Source organism: Thalassophryne amazonica, chromosome 12, assembly GCF_902500255.1.
Source record: "Thalassophryne amazonica chromosome 12, fThaAma1.1, whole genome shotgun sequence".
Classification (NCBI taxonomy): Eukaryota; Metazoa; Chordata; class Actinopteri; order Batrachoidiformes; family Batrachoididae; genus Thalassophryne; species Thalassophryne amazonica.
The window spans coordinates 33,892,557-33,912,646 of record NC_047114.1 but is presented as its reverse complement, the minus strand read 5'-3'; the positions used below and the strand labels follow the sequence as shown (position 1 = coordinate 33,912,646).

Below are 20,090 nucleotides of genomic sequence, written 5' to 3'. Positions count from 1 at the left end.
CAGATTTCATCATGGGGGGGTTAGTGTTTTACTCTGTAATCGTGACTGAGTTTTTAAAATGTCTATTGCAAAGTGTTCTTTTTTTATGACATTGTGCAAGTTTTATAAGACAGGGGTGGTCTGCAGACACTGATCTGTGTGTTACAGATATATATAAGTGTCCTCAGATCCGTGGAGTTTCAAGGAGAAAAAAGCCTGGCTGTTGCGACAGTTGTCATAAAGCGAGACTGGTTGGTTGCTGCAGTGACACATTTTGTCTCCTTTGCGAAGCTCGCAAAACTTTAGAGCGCTAAAGTTTTTAAAAGAAGACTTGTGCAGCATGTCTGTCACGGGCCGATGTCAGAGAGAAGATGGCAAGAAAGACTTTCAAAAAGTCTGATAAGGACAAGAATCCGTGGAATTGTCGCTAGCTTCATCAACACACCTGAAAGATAAAAGAAATGGGAAAAGTGAATTTTTCTCTGGAAAATAAACATTGTGCTGTTCACACAGAATTTTAGACAAAATTATGTGACTTTTTTCATTAATCTTTCATTGGGCAAAAAGACTGTCTGAATGAATTTACACAATGTAAATGAGTTTTTATTAATATAGACTTTTTTCATGGGAAAAAGACACTGTGGCTTTGAGTGGATTTACAGGAATTTACACAAGAATATGTGGCTTTTTTACTATAATGTATGTTATTTTACCATATTTTGGGCTCAGACTGAGATGAATAATTTAAACAAATAACATTTTTTGTTGTGAATTATTGAATGAATAATAGTAATCGAGTGGCTTCATTATTATGATATATCTCTTCACCTAGTCTGAAAGCAGTTATGAAATTTATAACGTTAGTTGAAAGTTATGATTTTTAATTGCCTAGTCTTTGAGCCCAATCAAAAACAAACTAAATAAAGTTTATCAAGATTTAGCTATATTTGTAAACTATTGTGTTATAGTCTGTAGATGCTCCTACAAGATGGCACAACATGCATTCAAAAGCCACATGTGCCATACTGCATGAGATCACAAGAGAACTTTAACAGCTGTTTCAGGTGTTGGGAAAGTGTAAGTACACGGACCCACAACAGGGGGCGCAAATGAACGGACAATGGAATAGGTCAAATAACACACTTTACTGTTGTGAATATGCACAACAAGTACAACAGATTACAATAATGGACAAAGTCAAATTCACACAGGTGTCGTGTGGGCAGGCTCGAAGATAGGAGACGCCTCTCCAAAGTAGAACCGGAATCACACGGTTTCCTCCGCCACCAGACCCCGGGAATACTGGAGCCGCCAAGTCCCGAATTCCCAGGTGGCCACTGCCTCCGCGTGTCGGACCTGGTACTGCTGGCGAGGAATAAAGAACAATTAAAGGAGGGCGCGTTCGCACCCAGGAATCCAAATGGCAGGTAAGCTGCCTCCACCTCTCGTTGGAAAGTTCTCTCAGAGTAATGCACAAAGTCACAAAGATCACTGTCAAACAGTTAGCTGAGTACGTTACCTTCTCGGTAGAAACGATATCTCGGCAAAGAGGTGGAGACGTCGTCCTGCTGATATACTCCTGCCGATCAGATGATTGGTAACAGCTGTTGCAGGTGATGCGTGACAGCTGTCACCCTGGCTGCTCCTGTGAGGCGGCTGCGCCCTCTGGTGCCTGGAGTCCGCACTCCAGACAGGGCGCCCTCTGGTGGTGGGCCAGCAGTACCTCCTCTTCTGGCGGCCCACACAACAGGACCCCCCCCCTCAACGGGCGCCTCCTGGCGCCCGATCAGGTTTGTCCGGGTGGCGGCGGTAGAAAATCGGCCAGGAGGGCCGGGTCCAGGATGAAGCTCCTCTTCACCCAGGAGCGTTCTTCAGGTCCGTACCCCTCCCAGTCCACCAAATACTGGAAGCCCCGGCCCATCCTACGGACATCCAAGAGCCGGCGCACAGTCCAAGCCGGCTCGCCATCGATGATCCGGGCAGGAGGTGGTGCCGGACCGGGATTACAGAGGGGTGAGGTGTGATGGGGCTTAATCCGGGACACGTGGAAAACGGGATGGATCCGCAGTGAGGCCAGAAGCTGAAGCCTCACTGCGGCTGGACTGAGTACCTTGATGATCTTGAACGGACCGATGTACCGGTCCTGCAGTTTGGGGGAGTCCACTTGAAGGGGTATGTCCTTTGTAGACAACCACACTGCCTGCCCTGGCCGGTACGTAGGGGCTGGGGTCCGCCGACGGTCTGCATGGGCCTTCGTCCTCATCCGGGCCTTCAGCAAGGCAGAACGGGCGGCACGCCACACCCGACGGCACACCGACCTCTCCCTCAACCACCGGAAACAAAGGAGGTTGGTACCCCAGACACACCTCGAAAGGGGAGAGGCCGGTGGCTGCCGACACCTGGCTGTTATGGGCGTACTCGATCCAGGCCAGATGGGTACTCCAGGCCGCCGGGTGCGCGGCTGTCACGCAACGCAGGGCCTGCTCCACCTCCTGATTGGCCCGTTCTGCTTGCCCGTTGGTCTGGGGATGATACCCGGATGAGAGACTCACCGTGGCCTCCAGTTCCCGGCAGAAGCTCCTCCAGACTTGCGAGGAGAACTGGGGACCACGATCCGAAACGATGTCCGATGGTATCCCATGCAGCCGGACGACGTGGTGGACCAGGAGGTCCGCTGTCTCCTGGGCCGTCGGGAGCTTCGGGAGGGCCACGAAGTGGGCCGCCTTGGAGAATCGGTCCACTATCGTGAGGATGGTGGTGTTGCCCTGGGACGGCGGGAGGCCCGTGACAAAATCCAGGCCGATGTGGGACCAGGGGCGATGGGGCACGGGCAGCAGCTGGAGCAGTCCCGAAGCCCTGCGATGGTCAGCCTTGCCCCTGGTGCAGGTGGTGCAGGCCTGGATATAATCCCGGACGTCGGCCTCTAGGGACGCCCACCAGAAGCGCTGCCGGACAACTGCCACGGTTCTTCGCACCCCTGGATGACAGGAGAGCTTAGAGCCGTGACAGAAGTCCAGGACTGCAGCCCTAGCTTCTGGTGGGACGTAGAGTTTGTTCTTCGGCCCAGTCCCGGGGTCCGGGCTTCGTGCCAGGGCCTCCCGGACGGTTCTCTCTACGTCCCAGGTGAGGGTGGCCACGATAGTGGACTCCGGGATGATGGGTTCTGGTGGATCCGACAACTCCGTTTTGACTTCATCTTCATGTACCCAGGACAAGGCATCCGATTTCTGGTTCTTGGTCCCGGGACGGTAGGTGATCCGGAAGTCAAAACGGCCGAAGAACAGTGACCAGCGGGCTTGCCTGGGGTTCAGCCGCTTGGCAGTCCTGATATACTCCAGGTTCTGGTGGTCAGTGAAAACTGTGAATGGCACGGACGTTCCCTCCAACAGATGTCTCCACTCTTCAAGAGCCTCTTTCACCGCAAGGAGTTCTCGATTGCCAACGTCATAGTTCCGTTCGGCCGGGGTCAACCTGCGGGAAAAATAGGCACACGGGTGAAGGACCTTATCGGTCCTCCCGCTCTGGGAAAGCACAGCTCCTATCCCCGAGTCTGAGGCGTCCACTTCAACCACTAACTGGCGACTAGGATCGGGCTGCACCAGAACGGGTGCAGACGAGAAGCGTCATTTCAACTCCTTGAACGCGGCATCGCAATGATCCGACCAGGTGAAGGGGACTTTTGGTGAGGTCAGGGCTGTCAGGGGGCTAACTACCTGACTGTAGCCCTTAATGAACCTCCTGTAAAAATTTGCAAAGCCGAGGAACTGTTGCAGCTTCCTACGGCTAGTGGGTTGGGGCCAGTCTCTCACCGCCGCAACCTTGGCCGGATCAGGAGCGACGGAGTTGGGGGAGATGATGAACCCCAGGAAGGACAAAGAAGTGCGGTGAAACTCGCACTTCTCGCCCTTCACAAACAGCCGGTTCTCCAACAACCGCTGCAGGACCTGACGTACATGCCGGACATGAGTCTCAGGATCCGAAGAAAAGATGAGGATATCGTCTAGATATATATGAAGACGAATCGGTGCAGGAAATCCCGCAAGACATCATTAACCAATGCATGGAACGTCGCGGGGGCGTTTGTGAGGCCGAACGGCATGACCAGGTACTCAAAGTGACCTAACGGGGTGTTAAATGCCGTCTTCCATTTGTCTCCCTTCCGGATCCGAACCAGGTGATACGCATTTCTAAGATCCAGCTTAGTAAAGATTTTGGCTCCATGCAGGGGGGTGAACACGGAATCTAATAATGGCAACGGGTATCGGTTGCGAACCGTAATCTCATTCAGCCCCCTGTAATCAATACATGGACGAAGTCCGCCATCTTTCTTGCCCACAAAAAAGAAACCTGCCCCCATCGGGGAGGTGGAGTTCCGGATCAGCCCGGCAGCTAATGAGTCCCGGATGTAGGTCTCCATTGATTCGCGCTCAGGTCGTGAGAGGTTGTACAGCCTGCTGGACGGGAACTCAGCGCCTGGAACCAAATCAATGGCACAATCGTACGGATGGTGCGGGGGAAGGGTGAGTGCCAGATCCTTGCTGAAGACGTCAGCAAGATCGTGGTACTCAACCGGCACTGTCGTCAAATTGGGAGGGACTTTGACCTCCTCCTTAGCCTGGGAACCGGGAGGAACCGAGGATCCTAAACACACTCGATAGCAGGTTTTGCTCCACTGAACCACCACTCCAGACGGCCAATCGATCCGGGGATTGTGCTTTAACATCCATGGGATGCCCAAAATCACGCGGGAGGTAGAAGGAGTTACAAAAAACTCAATCTCCTCCCGGTGGTTTCCAGACACCACCAGAGTTACTGGTGGTGTCTTGTGTGTGAGTAAAGGGAGGAGGGTGCCATCTAGTGCCTGCACCTGCAATGGCGTAGGAAGCGCCACCAGAGGGAGCCCTACCTCCTTTGCCCATCTGCTGTCTAGCAGATTCCCTTCTGACCCTGTGTCCACCAGTGCTCGGGCTTGAAGGGTTAAATCCCCGCTCAGGATTGTGACTGGGAGTCGTGTGGCAATTTGTGTGTGTCTCACTTGAATGTCTTGACCCCCCCTTAGCCCAGTCTCTAAGGGCGAGTGTTGACGTTTTGGCCGTTTGGGGCAGTCTCTGTGTGTGCTCTGTTGAGCTGCAGAGAAAACACTCTCCACGGATCAGCCTCCCATTTTGGCCCTGTGCGTTTCCCTAACAACGTCAACAGGGGGAGCTGTTGCCCCACAAAGCGCTGCGGCTGTGGAGCGTGGGGAGGGCGGCCCCTTTTCGAACCCGGAAGGGAGAGGGGCGGCGCGTATCCGGTCACGTCCTTCGCCTCGCTCCCGACGGCGTTCCTCTAACCGATTGTCTAATCGTATAACGAGATCAATAAGCCCATCTAAATCCCGCGGTTCGTCCTTGGCCACCAGGAGCTCCTTCAGGACCAACGACAGTCCGTTTACGAAGGCGGCACGGAGGGCAGTGTTATTCCAGCCGGACCTCGCAGCCGCGATGCGGAAGTCGACTGTATAGACAGCTGCGCTCCGGTGCCCCTGTCTCATTGACAGCAGCACGGCTGAAGCGGTCTCTCCTCTATTTGGATGATCGAACACTGTTCTGAACTCCCTCACAAACCCATCATATGTCAGAAGGAGCCGTGAATTTTGCTCCCAAAGCGCTGTAGCCCAAGCGCGTGCCTTGCCGCGAAGCAGATTAATTACATAAGCTATCTTACTAGCATCAGTCGCGTACATGACGGGACGTTGTGCGAAGACGAGCGAACACTGCATAAGAAAGTCCGCGCACGTCTCCACACAACCTCTGTACGGCTCCGGAGGGCTTATGTATGCTTCAGGGGATGGTGGGAGGGGTCGTTGAACGACCTGTGGAACGTCACTGTTACGCACAGGATCGACAGGAGGGAGAGCCGCAGCAGCGCCCTGACGGCGCGCTTCCACCTGCGCGGCGAGAGCCTCCACCCTGCGGTTAAGGAGGACGTTCTGCTCGGTCATTAAATCCAACCGAGCCGTGAAAGCAGTGAGGATCCGCTGCAACTCACCGATCATTCCTCCTGCGGACGCCAGTGCGCCCTGTTCTTCCATTGGCCGTTCAACAGCCGGTTGACGCCCCACGGGGTCCATGACGTTGGCCGAGATATCCTGTTGGGAAAGTGTAAGTACACTGACCCACAACAGGGGGCGCAAATGAACGGACAATGGAATAGGTCAAATAACACACTTTACTGTTGTGAATATGCACAACAAGTACAACAGATTACAATAATGGACAAAGTCAAATTCACACAGGTGTCGTGTGGGCAGGCTCGAAGATAGGAGACGCCTCTCCAAAGTAGAACCGGAACCACACGGTTTCCTCCGCCACCAGACCCCGGGAATACTGGAGCCGCCAAGTCCCGAATTCCCAGGTGGCCACTGCCTCCGCGTGTCGGACCTGGTACTGCTGGCAAGGAATAAAGAACAATTAAAGGAGGGCGCGTTCACACCCAGGAATCCGAACGGCAGGTAAGCTGCCTCCACCTCTCGTTGGAAAGTTCTCTCAGAGTAATGCACAAAGTCACAAAGATCACTGTCAAACAGTTAGCTGAGTACGTTACCTTCTCGGTAGAAACGATATCTCGGCAAAGAGGTGGAGACGTCGTCCTGCTGATATACTCCTGCCGATCAGATGATTGGTAACAGCTGTTGCAGGTGATGCGTGACAGCTGTCACCCTGGCTGCTCCTGTGAGGCGGCTGCGCCCTCTGGTGCCTGGAGCCCGCACTCCAGACAGGGCGCCCTCTGGTGGTGGGCCAGCAGTACCTCCTCTTCTGGCGGCCCACACAACATCAGGTCCAAATTTAGTCCAAAGAATGCACCACAAGGCACTTATATTCTCAAAATTTCCTGGTGGCAGCGATCTCCCCCAGACTCCCCCTTATTTTTCCAAATACCTACAGTGTTGGAGGTAAGTTGCTGTCTTGAATATTGTAGATGAATCACAGTGCTGTCTTATTTTCCTCCTAAGCATCCATGTAGAATTGATACTTTTAAGTTTCTATATGCTTTCTGGTAACAATTTAATCAGCCAAGCCAGCCATTTGAAAAAAGACATGCAAACACATGCACACAAAAAAGTCCAAAATGAACATGCACTTCACTTAAAAGGCATTAACAATGGGAAATGATGTTGACAGATTCAATGACAGCTGACTCTGCTGGGTAAATGCACAAACATGACACCTGTTTGTGTGATGCATGCGCAAGTCTCGTGTTTCACGGGTCTTGTGAATCAGTGCATGCATTTGACACGACATGCATTGTAATTTAGAGGGCTGCATTGGGATTGGATCCCGCTAGGACCCAACGCAAACATTGCGGGAGCAGGCGGTCAGAACTTTGCTGTGGGCAGGAGAGGGTGACCAAAAATAAACACTGCCGAAACAGAAGCAACAAGATGACTCAGTTAACAAAGGAGAAAAGTGTAACATACAGTAGTGTTCAGAATAATAGTGCTATGTGACTAAAAAGTTTAATCCAGGTTTTGAGTATATTTCTTATTGTTACATGGGAAACAAGGTACCAGTAGATTCTCACAAATCCAACAAGACCATGCATTCATGATATGCACACTCTTAAGGCTATGAAATTGGGCTATTAGTTAAAAAAAGTAGAAAAGGGGGTGATCACAATAATAGTAGTGTGGCATTCAGTCAGTGAGTTTGTCAATTTTGTGGAACAAACAGGTGTGAATCAGGTGTCCCCTATGTAAGGATGAAGCCAGCACCTGTTGAACATGCTTTTCTCCTTGAAAGCCTGAGGAAAATGGGACGTTCAAGACATTGTTCAGAAGAACAGCGTAGTTTGATTAAAAAGTTGATTGGAGAGGGGAAAACTTATACGCAGGTGCAAAAAATTATAAGCTGTTCATCTACAATGATCTCCAATGCTTTAAAATGGACAAAACCAGAGACGCGTGGAAGAAAACGGAAAACCACCATCAAAATGGATAGAAGAATAACTAGAATGGCAAAGGCTCACCCATGGATCAACTCCAGGATGATCAAAGACAGTCTGGAGTTACCTGTAAGTGCTGTGACAGAAGACACCTATGTGAAGCTAATTTATTTGCAAGAATCCCCTGCAAAGTCCCTCTGTTAAATAAAAGACATGTGCAGAAGAGGTTATAATTTGCCAAAGAACACATCAACTGGCTTAAAGAGAAATGGAGGAATATTTTGTGGACTGATGAGTAAAAATTGAGTAAAAGGCGAACGGCACGAATCAGCGCCACTGCTCCGACTGAAGCACATTCCCACTGCACTACACCCCAGCGACGCCGATGACGAACGGTCAAAGGCCCGCTGAGGCTGGAGTGGAACCGGGAATCAACTAAACATAAACAACAACCCTGAACCCCCCCGGTGCAGAGGTCTCCCAGGAGACACCCAGCGTAACCAACCTGCACCACCCCACACACTAAAGACAAATGGTACAGAAGTGTGTTAGGTCGGGGCTAGGGGACAGGGAAATAAAAAGAAAAAAACGACCCAACCCACTAACAGAAAATAAAAAACTACAAATAATAAATAATACCTGGGTCCAGAAGAGCTCCAACCGGCCAGTCTGTCCACCCAACCAGGACACTGACAGTGCCTTAACCCACACAAAGACAAATTAACACCCGATACAAAAACACCCCATACTAAATAAAAGAAACAGACAGACCAACAAAAAACTAACGATTGGTCTACATCGTCAAGTGCAGAGAATGGAAAAAAAAAATGTATTTTCCATTCTTTGGACCTAGACGGTAATGTGGCTCTGTCACCAACAGAGGGAGCCAAAGTGCCAAATAAGGGAGTCCCCGTGGTGACCGAGTAAAAACTAATACACATTGCTTTACGTGACAGCAGATTTTGACATGCAACTTAATGTGATAATACCTCCGGAGGTAATACAACAGGTGTTGGGGCCACCTGCACGGGAGGAGACGGGGCTACTGCCGTAACAGCGGGATGCAACGCGACCCAAGCTGTAAACTCCGCCATGCACGCGCCAATGCGCACAACCCGGGCGGAGAGCACCCGCAACTGATCCCGGATTAACTCCAACATCTGCTGCAGCCTTCCCGGTCAAAAATACCGTCTCTGCTACAGCTGGTCCATTTTTAAAAGGCCAGAGACTACTGTTATGTGTCGGACGCGGGCGGAGAACTGACCCAGCGTTTGACAGGACCCAGCATAAAAGAAGCAGAGCACGGTTCAAAGGAAAACAAGTTTTAATTAACATAGTGTATTAAGTGATAATAACCCAAAAGTCAACGGTCTGGCGAGGTGGAAAAACGGCGCGCTTCCAGCAGCGCAAAAGGACCGGAGCCACAACAATTCTGGACCCAAGGACCCCGCCGACACCCCCCAGGTGGCCGCAACAAACCGAGTCTGTGAAAGAAGAAACCGTAAGGTGAGTCCAACACTCTCCACACAGAGAGACAGCTCAAAGGTGCACACAATCAGCAAAACACTTCCTGGCCTAAATGTAAAATCAGCTTCTCTCCCCGCAGGCACAGAACAACTCAGTTCAAAACTCCACTGCAGTAGAAGCTGATTTAGATGATTAGCATAGCATAACAGCTCAATATAACAAGGTGTGAGGGACACCAAATTTACTGACTTCATGAAAATCACAAAAACCAAAATACCTCAGGAAGTGTGCTGAAGAGCGTGAGACCTCACCCAATCGTCTTTCACAGACCGTGGCGTCAAACCTGGAGCGGTCTCTGTGTCCGTAGTGGTGAGATTGTTCTCCCAACGTTGATCTCACACGTCTGGTCACAAAGTCGAGTCTCTGGCAAATACACACTGTATTCCAGGTTTAAATGCAACATGCTCTGATCAAGACAGATGCACCACAGCTGTGAGTCCTGATCAACTGCACATGATAACAAGCCACAGGTGATCAGGGTGAGGTCCTCAAACTCAGCCCCACGCCAGCCACTCAGTCCTGAATGCATACCACCTGGTGGGAGAAACAGAAAAAACAAAGCCAGCCAAACACCCCAGCCCACAACACTACTATTATTCTGAACACCACTGTATGCGTGTCCACAGGCTACTTTCATCTTAATAATTTAACAGGAGCAGCGGACATTACAGGAGAGAACAGAGAGAAACACAGACACAGAGCAGCGAGTCTTTGTCTCTCTCACTCTCTGTGTCACAGCCCAGTGAGTTATTGCATGCTCTTATATGCGCATGCAGTAACTGAACTGTCCATACCATACCAACTTTATTTATAAAGCACCTTAAAACAGCCAGTGCTGACACAAGGTGCTATACACTACAAACATAATGCATATTAAAGCACAATATCATAAAAAGAACCACAAAATAAAACTAAAATGCAATTAAAAAATTATCAAACTAAGCTTTGTTGGTGTCAAAAGCCAAGGAAAAAAGAACACTGAAACACTGTCACATGAAACTGTCTTTAAACTGAAACAACCAAATAGTAACGCTATTCCTCATCAGTGCATCAAAAGACATACAGGCCAGAGGTTCAACAAAAGAAACAATCCCATGAATTTCTTTATTAATAGCCTAAATGACGCGTTTTCTCCCACGGGACGGGCGAATACACCAAATCAATGCATCTCTATTATTGTGCTCTCAGCGTTTCGCGGGTGCGGGCGGGACTGTAACACACACTTTGCGTGTGCAGGTGAGAATGGTCAGAATTTCAGCGGGAGCTGGTCGAAGAATATACAACCCCTGGCAATAATTATGGAATCACCAGCCTCGGACGATGTTCATTCAGTTGTTTAATTCTGTAGAAAAAAAAGCAGATCACAGACATGACACAAAACTAAAGTCATTTCAAATGGTAACTTTCTGGCTTTAAGAAACACTATAAGAAATCAGGAAAAATAATTGTGGCAGTCAGTAATGGTTACTTTTTTAGACCAAGCACAGGGAAAAAAATATGGAATCACTCAATTCTGAGGAATAAATTATGGAGTCACCCTGTAAATTTTCATCCCCAAAACTAACACCTGCATCATATCAGATCTGCTCGTTAGTCTGCATCTAAAAAGGAGTGATCACACCTTGGAGAGCTGTTGCACCAAGTGGACTGACATGAATCATGGCTCCAACACGAGAGATGTCAATTGAAACAAAGGAGAGGATTATCAAACTCTTAAAAGAGGGTAAATCATCACGCAATGTTGCAAAAGATGTTGGTTGTCCACAGTCAGCTGTGTCTAAACTCTGGACCAAATACAAACAACATGGGAAGGTTGTTAAAGGCAAACATACTGGTAGACCAAGGAAGACATCAAAGCATCAAGACAGAAAACTTAAAGCAATATGTTTCAAAAATCGAAAATGCACAACAAAACAAATGAGGAACGAATGGGAGGAAACTGGAGTCAACGTCTGTGACCGACCTGTAAGAAACCGCCTAAAGGAAATGGGATTTACATACAGAAAAGCTAAACGAAAGCCATCATTAACACCTAAACAGAAAAAAAACAAGGTTACAATGGGCTAAAGAAAAGCAATCGTGGACTGTGGATGACTGGATGAAAGTCATATTCAGTGATGAATCTCGAATCTGCACTGGGCAAGGTGATGATGCTGGAACTTTTGTTTGGTGCCGTTCCATTGAGATTTATAAAGATGACTGCCTGAAGAGAACATGTAAATTTCCACAGTCATTGATGATATGGGGCTGCATGTCAGGTAAAGGCACTGGGGAGATGGCTGTCATTACATCATCAATAAATGCACAAGTTTACGTTGATATTTTGGACACTTTTCTTATCCCATCAATTGAAAGGATGTTTGGGGATGATGAAATCATTTTTCAAGATGATAATGCATCTTGCCATAGAGCAAAAACTCTGAAAACATTCCTTGCAAAAAGACACATAGGGTCAATGTCATTCCTTGCAAATAGTCCGGATCTTAATCCAATTGAAAATCTTTGGTGGAAGTTGAAGAAAATGGTCCATGACAAGGCTCCAACCTGCAAAGCTGATCTGGCAACAGCAATCAGAGAACGTTGGAGCCAGATTGATGAAGAGTACTGTTTGTCACTCATTAAGTCCAGAGACTGCAAGCTGTTATGAAAGCCAGAGGTGGTGCAACAAAATACTAGTGATGTGTTGGACCATTCTTTTGTTTTTCATGATTCCATAATTTTTTCCTCAGAATTGAGTGATTCCATATTTTTTTCCCTCTGCTTGGTCTAAAAAAGTAACCGTTACTGACTGCCACAATTTTTTTTTCCTGATTTCTTATAGTGTTTCTTAAAGCCAGACAGTTGCCATTTGAAATGACTTTAGTTTTGTGTCATGTCTGTGATCTGCTTTTTCTCTACAAAATTAAACAACTGAATGAACATCCTCCGAGGCCGGTGATTCCATAATTTTTGCCAGGGGTTGTAGTCCTGTGCAGGGCTCTACTGTGATTCAGGCTTGAGGTGATGTCTGAGTGTTCTGTTTTGGAGGTGAATTCAAGGGTTACTTTTTGCTTCTGTGTGTGTGTGTGTGTGTGTGTGTGTGTGTGTGTGTGTGTGTGTGTGTGTGTGTGTGTGTGTGTGTGTGTGTGTGTGTGTGTGTGTGTGTGTGTGTGTGTGTGTGTGTGTGTGTGTGTCCCTCACCCAGCTGCTCAGAAGGTAACAAGAGAGTCACCACAGCTCCCATCATATAAATTCACAAGGGAAGCTTTACGTGGTATGTTTGGAATTGCATTACAAACTACCTACAGATTTGGAAAAAGATGGATGACATCCATCTTTTAATTGTCCAGATGCAGTATGAAATCGGATTCAAATCGAACACGCACATAAATCAAATTTTTACTGGCAGTCTCAACAAGGCCTAGCTCTTCTTGGGGGAATCCAGATGCATTCCCAAGCCAACTTGGAAATATAATCCCTCCAGCATGTCCTGGAGCTTCCCCAGGTTCTCCTCCCAGTTGTACGTTCCTTGGAGACCTCCTTAGACTTCCTCACCAGATACCTGAACCACCTCAGCTGGTTCCTTTCAATATGAAAAAGCAGTGGCTCAACTCAGGGTCCCTCCTGGATATTCAGGCCTCTCACTCTGTCCCTCAGTTGTTCACCCAAATACTTGACATAGGAATCTCATTTCTACCACTTGTATCTGTGACCTGGTTCTTGTGGTCTTTACCCAAAGTTCGTGGCCAGAGGTGTGGATAAGAGCATAAGTCAACTAGTAAATCCAGAGTCTTGCCTTCTGGCTCACCTCTTTCTTCTCCACAGTCTGTTACAGCATCTGTAGAACATCAGATGGAGACCCAATCCATTTATTGATGTCATGCTTCTTTTTACCCCCACTCATGAACAAGGATCTAAGATACTTGCACTGCTCCACCTGGGGCAGTAACACTTCCCCTAAGCCATAGGGAACAATCCACCCTTTTCCAAAAGAGGACCATGGTCTCAGATTTGGAGGTGCTGATCCTCCTCCTAGTCATTTCACACTCACCCCAGTGTGCATCAAAGGTCACTGTCTGATGAGGCCAACAGAACCACACCATCTGCAAAAAGCAGACTTATAATTCTGAGTCCACCAAACTGGACACTTTCCAATCCCTGACTGCTCTTTGAAATCCTGTCCATGCAAATTACAAACAGCATTAATAACAAGGGGCAGCCATGGTGGATTCCAACACCCACTAGGAACAGGTCTGATTTGATGCCAACAATACAGACACAGCTCCTACTTTGCACATGTAGAGATTGAATCACACATTGCAGCGGTTTCGGTACCCTATACTCCTGCAGCACCACCTTCCACCCCACACCAACAGGACACCTTGTTGGACCCGGTCATATGCCTGTTATAAGTCCACAAAACACATGTAGACCAGTCATACTCCAAAGCCTCTTCTAACATCTATGTGAATGTAAAAATCTGGCCCACTGTTTCACAACAAGTACAGAACCTGCATGGCTACTCCTGAATGCAAGTCAGTCTAGGTCTCCTTGCTATCACACTGGCATAGGCTTTCCCAGGTATGGTGAAAAGTGCAATTCCTCTATAAGTGGAACATACTTTTCAGTCCCCTTTTTTAAAGATAGGAACCACCCCAGTTTGCCAATCCAGATTTCTTGCAACACTGTATAGGCGTGTCAGTCATGAGAGACCAACAATATCCAGAGACTTCAGCATCTCAGGGCAGATCTTGTCCACTCCTACCGACTTATCACTGAGGAGCTTTTGAACAATCTCCGTGACTTCTGTTATGGAGATGGCACCAAATGGACCTGAGTCTTCCATCCCTCCACATTTACGACAACACTACTTAATATGACATCAGTCAACACAATGAGAAAGACAGTTTATCTTGGTTCGAAAATGCTGCTTTCTATTACTAAGTGTGTGTGTGTGTGTGTGTGTGTGTGTGTGTGTGTGTGTGTGTGTGTGTGTGTGTGTGTGTGTATTCAGACAGGTGCTTTGGTCCACAGCTACCGAGGGACAGGAAGAATCTTTGAAGTGTGCTGGAATGCCACTGGGGACAAAGTGGCGGCCAGCGCGTCAGATGGATCAGTGAGTTTTCTGCCTGACGTCTCTGACAGATGCACTTTGGAAGCCTTTGTGTTATATCTGCTATCAGGCCAACATCCCAGGAGGTCTGTGGATCAGCCACATGATGTTTGATGCATGTGGTTTGAGCCTCTAAGATGCTCCTAGTCAGAAGGTCACGACTGGTTTAAAGAGCTTAACTTATGACACAAAGTTTCATAAACATTTCATATTTGAGAACTATCTTTTGTTCATAAATGAGTAAATCTGAAAGTCTGAAACCTTAAAGTAAATGACAATCTCTGATTTTTTTTCTGTCAGTGATTCAATCCATTGGCTTCTAGTTTATTAAACCACTCACTGCTATAGAACAGAAATCGGTTTCCTCATAAACTGTTTCATCACACTGTCAGAACATAAACAGTTAACAGTAAGACAGCATCACTCTGTCACTGAGTGACTTAAAGTGAGTCACTCATTGACAGAGTACCACCTTGGCAAATGTACTTTGAGATACTTTTGTCACCAGTTTGCTGGAGCTCAGTTTACAATCTGAGGAATCAGAGTTAGGCGGACCAGCGGCGGCCACGGTATTCTTTGCAAACGACCTGCGTCTTGTCAAGTTTCCCATCTTTTTTAAAAAGCCGAAGTATCTTGAAACGCCTGATTTAAATGGTTTAGGTGCATCAAAAACCTCTTCCAACCGCTTGCTGCTGTTCTTGCATGACCTCCATGTTTGTTGTGGTGGAAATGTGCTTTCTGGCTTCTGTCCATGTTCAAAACACAACGCGAAGCAGTGATGGTGTGTTCATTGTGCCTCGGAAAAAATCAATGCAGGTACACAGTGAGCAATGCATCACGATTTCACCTGTCAATTGAATCATTGCACACTGAATGAATCCATACACTTGCATCGCGCATGTTTGTATCTAGATACTGTTCGTATCGATTAATCTCCACATGCCTAGTCTGCTGTGACTCATGTTGGAGTGATATATACAGGCAAGTGGTTTAAATAAATAAATATCTTGTTCTGGGCAAGTGCTCCTCAACATCATGTCCTGACCCTTCATGCCCACTCCTGAGCTAGACAATTCAAACTTGGATAGATAGTCTGTTCCAAGAGCACAGTGACCCCTCATCAAAGCTGGTTGTGGAATGGATAAGACAGGTTAACATTAAGCATTTAGAATAATATTTCCAAAATCATGACCCAAACATGATCATAAACATCAGCAAGCAAACCAGCAAGTTTAATTGAATGCTACTAATTCTGGCAGGGTGAGTGATCAAATATCCAACCAGAATTCTACAGGAAGCTTGCTGATGGTTACCACAAGTGTCTGGACAATGTGAAACTTGCTAGGAGCAATCAACCAAATATTGTGTGTTATGTATTATTTTAACCCTATGTGTAATATCAGAGATCCTACTCAACACCCGTGCATTAAAGTCTTGTTCCTTTAAAGATGTATGTTATAATATAACACAATGTTATAATGCCCTCGGCCATATGAGCATTGTGTTCTTTATAATTTGCAGTTGCTTAATTATTAAGATCCTATTGTCTTACATACAGTTTGTACATGTTCAAATCAAATTATTATTTGTCATGTTGAGCAAATCAAGGAATATTTGGAGATCATCCTCTGTGCATTTACAAATTTAACTCCATAGGAAGTCCGTCTGCAGAGGTGTTATCAGGTTCCAAAAACAGCGTTTTCAGTTTTAGTGTTTATTGTTTATTTAGTGTTTATTAGTGTTTAAGTGTTTATTTTTCACTAACTTTTACATAATATATGACACAGAGGTTATATTTACACACAAACAAAACAGAGTTTTGCAGCTTGCTACCAGCCTATCATTCAATCAATCAATCAATCAATTTTATTTATATAGCGCCAAATCACAACAAACAGTTGCCCCAAGGCGCTTTATATTGTAAGGCAAAGCCATACAATAATGTGACTTCAGTCTACCATGTTGCCCCTGGTGTCAGAGTTGTACTTCATATTGTTCAATATTCAAGTGCACTAAAAGACAAACACAGTTTGACAAATTATTATCTCAAGCTTGACTTAGCAATTGAAAGGATTATAGCAAGTCATGTTTCAACAGTATTGTTCAGTATTTGAATGGAGCGATAGTCATACAGCCTGCATCTGTCTTAGAATTAAATCAAATCAAATCAATTTTATTTATATAGCGCTAAATCACAACAAACAGCTGCCCCAAGGCGCTTTATATTGCAAGGCAAGGCCATACAATAATTACGGAAAAACCCCAACGGTCAAAACGACCCCCTGTGAGCAAGCACTTGGCGACAGTGGGAAGGAAAAACTCCCTTTTAACAGGAAGAAACCTCCAGCAGAACCAGGCTCAGGGAGGGGCAGTCTTCTGCTGGGACTGGTTGGGGCTGAGGGAGAGAACCAGGAAAAAGACATGCTGTGGAGGGGAGCAGAGATCAATCACTAATGATTAAATGCAGAGTGGTGCATACAGAGCAAAAGAGAAAGAAACACTCAGTGCATCGTGGGAACCCCCCAGCAGTCTAAGTCTATAGCAGCATAACTAAGGGATGGTTCAGGGTCACCTGATCCAGCCCTAACTATAAGCTTTAGCAAAAAGGAAAGTTTTACGCCTAATCTTAAAAGTAGAGAGGGTGTCTGTCTCCCTGATCTGAATTGGGAGCTGGTTCCACAGGAGAGGAGCCTGAAAGCTGAAGGCTCTGCCTCCCATTCTACTCTTACAAACCCTAGGAACTACAAGTAAGCCTGCAGTCTGAGAGCGAAGCGCTCTATTGGGGTGATATGGTACTATAAGGTCCCTAAGATAAGATGGGATCTGATTATTCAAAACCTTATAAGTAAGAAGAAGAATTTTAAATTCTATTCTAGATTTAACAGGAAGCCAATGAAGAGAGGCCAATATGGGTGAGATATGCTCTCTCCTTCTAGTCCCTGTCAGTACTCTAGCTGCAGCATTTTGAATTAACTGAAGGCTTTTCAGGGAACTTTTAGGACAACCTGATAATAATGAATTACAGTAGTCCAGCCTAGAGGAATTAGTTTTTCAGCATCACTCTGATGAAGATTTCTCACAGTATTACTAGAGGTCAGGGTAATGCCATCCAGAGTAAGGATCTGGTTAGACACCATGTTTCTAAGATTTGTGGGGCCAAGTACAATAACTTCAGTTTTATCTGAGTTTAAAAGCAGGAAATTAGAGGTCATCCTTGTCTTTATGTCTGTAAGACAATCCTGCAGTTTAGCTAATTGGTGTGTGTCCTCTGGCTTCATGGATAGATAAAGCTGGGTATCATCTGCGTAACAATGAAAATTTAAGCAATGCTGTCTAATAATACTGCCTAAGGGAAGCATGTATAAAGTGAATAAAATTGGTCCTAGCACAGAACCTTGTGGAATTCCATAATTAACCTTAGTCTGTGAAGAAGATTCCCCATTTACATGAACAAATTGTAATCTATTAGATAAATATGATTCAGACCATGCAGCGCAGTGCCTTTAATACCTATGGCATGCTCTAATCTCTGTAATAAAATTTTATGGTCAACAATATCAAAAGCAGCACTGAGGTCTAACAGAACAAGGACAGAGATGAGTCCACTGTCTCAGGCCATAAGAAGATCATTTGTAACCTTCACTAATGCTGTTTCTGTACTATGATGAATTCTAAACCCTGACTGAAACTCTTCAAATAGACCATTCCTCTGCAGATGATCAGTTAGCTGTTTTACAACTACCCTTTCAAGAATTTTTGAGAGAAAAGGAAGGTTGGAGATTGGCCTATAATTAGCTAAGATAGCTGGGTCAAGTGATGGCTTTTTAAGTAATGGTTTAATTACTGCCACCTTAAAAGCCTGTGGTACATAGCCAACTAATAAAGACAGATTGATCATATTTAAGATCGAAGCATTAATTAATGGTAGGGCTTCCTTGAGCAGCCTGGTAGGAATGGGGTCTAATAGATATGTTGATAGTTTGGAGGAAGTAACTAATGAAAATAACTCAGACAGAACAATCGGAGAGAAAGAGTCTAACCAAATTGCGGCATCACTGAAAGCAGCCAAAGAGAACGATATGTCTTTGGGATGGTTATGAGTAATTTTTTCTCTAATAGTTAAAATTTTATTAACAAAGAAACTCATGAAGTCATTACTAGTTAAAGTTAAAGGAATACTCAGCTCAATAGAGCTCTGACTCTTTGTCAGCCTGGCTACAGTGCTGAAAAGAAACCTGGGGTTGTTCTTATTTTCTTCAATTAGTGATGAGTAGTATGATGTCCTAGCTTTACAGAGAGCTTTTTTATAGAGCAACAGACTCTTTTTCCAGGCTAAGTGAAGATCTTCTAAATTTGTGAGATGCCATTTCCTCTCCAACTTACGGGTTATCTGCTTTAAGCTGCGAGTTTGTGAGTTATACCACGGAGTCAGGCACTTCTGATTTAAGGCTCTCTTTTTCAGAGGAGCTACAGCATCCAAAGTTGTCCTCAATGAGGATATAAAACTATTGACGAGATAATCTATCTCACTCACAGAGTTTAGGTAGCTACTCTGCACTGTGTTGGTATATGGCATTGGAGAACATAAAGAAGGAATCATATCCTTAAACCTAGTTACAGCGCTTTCTGAAAGACTTCTACTGTAATGAAACTTATTCCCCACTGCTGGGTAGTCCATCAGAGTAAATATAAATGTTATTAAGAAATGATCAGACAGAAGGGGGTTTTCAGGGAACACTGTTAAATCTTCAATTTCCATACCATAAGTCAGAACCAGATCTAAGGTATGATTAAAGTGGTGGGTGGACTCATTTACATTTTGAGCAAAGCCAATCGAGTCTAACAATAGATTAAATGCAGTGTTGAGGCTGTCATTCTCAGCATCTGTGTGGATGTTAAAATTGCCCACTATAATTATCTTATCTGAGCTAAGCACTAAGTCAGACAAAAGGTCCGAAAATTCACAGAGAAACTCACAGTAACGACCAGGTGGACGATAGATAACAACAAATAAAACTGGTTTTTGGGACTTCCAATTTGGATGGACAAGACTAAGAGACAAGCTTTCAAATGAATTAAAGCTCTGTCTGGGTTTTTGATTAATTAATAAGCTGGAGTGGAAGATTGCTGCTAATCCTCCGCCTCGGCCCGTGCTACGAGCGTTCTGGCAGTTAGTGTGACTCGGGGGTGTTGACTCATTTAAACTAACATATTCATCCTGCTGTAACCAGGTTTCTGTAAGGCAGAATAAATCAATATGTTGATCAATTATTATATCATTTACTAACAGGGACTTAGAAGAGAGAGATCTAATGTTTAATAGACCACATTTAACTGTTTTAGTCTGTGGTGCAGTTGAAGGTGCTATATTATTTTTTCTTTTTGAATTTTTGTGCTTAAATAGATTTTTGCTGGTTATTGGTGGTCTGGGAGCAGGCACCGACTCTACAGGGATGGGGTAATGAGGGGATGGCAGGGGGAGAGAAGCTGCAGAGAGGTGTGTAAGACTACAACTCTGCTTCCTGGTCCCAACCCTGGATAGTCACGGTTTGGAGGATTTAAGAAAATT

General features: G+C 45.8%; 1 pseudogene; it reads left to right on the top strand.

The window, feature by feature from the left end:
• LOC117521202 overlaps positions 1-14,790 on the top strand; it is a 31,997-nt pseudogene extending 17,207 nt beyond the window's left edge.
• Positions 14,791-20,090: the final 5,300 nt, after the last annotated feature.